Raw genomic sequence first — 2,343 nt, 5'->3', positions numbered from 1 at the left:
CTGGCTATGCCCAGTTCCCTACACTAGTGTGGTTGGCTCAACAAGGATTACCTCAGCGCTTATCCCTTGGCCTATGAACCCAGACCTGGTATAGTTTGCGTACAAACTGGCCTAGGGTACTACCAGTAGCCTTCCCTTGGGCTCAGCGCTATGAACTGAACAATGCCAACTTGGCTCTGATACAAACTAGGGAGTTGCATTACTCTAGATAAGAAGGTATCCTTATACCATCTAAAATGCGTTAAAGTTGGGCATTTTAGATTCATTAACAAAGATTTAGTTCTATCGATTACTGATATTTCATAACCTAACCAATTCTGTGCTATTGCAAGCACAGCGTATATACTGCATCTTGTTCAGTAATCTGTACTCTACTGCTTCCTGGTTGGGTTGGTTCAATTTTTATTTTTTGATGATTTAAAATTTCATTTCTTTGTTCCTTAGTAAGATAATTTTGCCACCAGCCTCTTAGCTGTCCTGCAAATCCAGTTGTAATGAACTGAGCTATTTGATGGTTTGCATTACCAGTTTGATGACAAACAGTGGCATACATCATCATTCTGTGTATGACATCTATTATTTGTTTGTCACTCATCCTATCTATGTTCCATTCATAGATGTGTCTTCTTGAATAGGAATTTTGAATAAAAGGTTCATTTTCTTCAATAAGATCTGCTGGTGTTGGCCTTTTATAATAATATCTTGGTTCATATTGAACTTGGTTTATTTTAATTCCTGATAATTCATTCAATTCTGAACAATTATCAGATTCAAATTGGTTTAATTCTAATTATTACTTGAGTATAATTTTTATTTTTTATCAGAATTAGTTAGGAACAAATTGGCTCCAAAACTAATCTGTTCCCTTCGCATGAAGGATAACCCAAAGTGGTCAAACTTATTTTTGACCTATGAATTATGAATCATTCAGATTATTAACTTCATTATGAATCTAAAATGCCCAACCGCATTTTATATGGTATAAGGATACCTTCTTATCTAGAGTAATGCAACTCCCAGGATCCAACTCAGAAGGTTGGAAAAGTAAATTTGTAGAAGGTTCACCATACTTATTTGCAGTAGTAAAAACTAGCCTGTCCATTGACCAGTTTATTTTAACTGTTCTCCAAATTTGAGTTTATCACTCACAGACGAAAATCTGTTAAATGCTTTAGAGCTTAAGATAGCTACATGGCTATAACTGTATTCCTAGATCAGAAGTTATAGCTTTGAGTCATAGAATTTACTATAAATCTAACTACTTTTAGCACCTAGAATTAAAGAGGTGAATATTATAAAAGCCCTATTGTGTTCCAAGTGGCAATTAATACAGCACATTTCTGCACCCATGCCAACTCAAGTGACATGAACATAACTGCTATAACCTAGGGTGCTAGTAAATTACAAATGCAATCAAATTTTCATAAGAAGAACACATGAGAAACTCTTATCTTCAAGCCCAGTAAGTGCTTCTTAAGAAACCAGACAAGAACTCTGCATCAAGAATATTTGAATTCATAGTACATTCTATAATTTTATATATGCTGTAGCTCACTAAAATGCTTGCGAGAGAATACAAACGCAAAAACATCTTCTCATTTAACATTATTAGTAGTGCTAAGGAAGTGATTGTCAATAAACTTATATATATATATATAATATATATATAGAGAGAGAAGAGAGAGAGAGAGAATGGAGAGAAGACCCACACAAGGTAAGTTATCTAAGTCAAACACCTGGGGACGCACCGCCCAAGACTCAAACTCATAACCACTCCAAAGCAGAGTGGTGACTCCTAGGGAAATTGACCAATTGAAGACTATCCATAAACATTAAACTGCTTAATCTATTTCAGCTGGCACAAATTCGAAGAGTTACTGAAAAAGTTCAGATTGTAAATTAAAATTGATATGCAAAGAAGGATAATGTATGTCAAAGTTATTATACAAATTAACAAAATGTTTAGAAATTACAAGCAGCTAGATGTACCTGTAGAGTCTATAACGTACAAAATAAAAGACTTTTTCCAGAACTATTGTGCATATATCAACCTGCCAAAAGAGCTTCTGCTAACTAACCTTTCCAAGGCCAATGCAAGCTTCGAGAGATTTGTATATGTGCCTTTTGGTTCAGAAGAATCTGTTCAAAAAAAAACATTCAATTACGTAGGACCACAAATAACAAAATGCTTGAAAAAATTGTTGCTGAGCACTTTGGGAGGATCGCTTACTTAGGTATGTGAGTTATTGAGGAGAAAGTTAAAATCAGCTTAAAAGAGCATTAAAATAAGAAATGTTGCTTGAAAAGCAGAAAGAATCATGATGGTCAGAAGTTCAAATAACC

This window comes from Phoenix dactylifera, chromosome 12, assembly GCF_009389715.1.
Source record: "Phoenix dactylifera cultivar Barhee BC4 chromosome 12, palm_55x_up_171113_PBpolish2nd_filt_p, whole genome shotgun sequence".
Taxonomy (NCBI): Eukaryota; Viridiplantae; Streptophyta; class Magnoliopsida; order Arecales; family Arecaceae; genus Phoenix; species Phoenix dactylifera.
The sequence above is the reverse complement of the archived record's forward strand: the minus strand, read 5'-3'. Positions refer to the sequence as shown.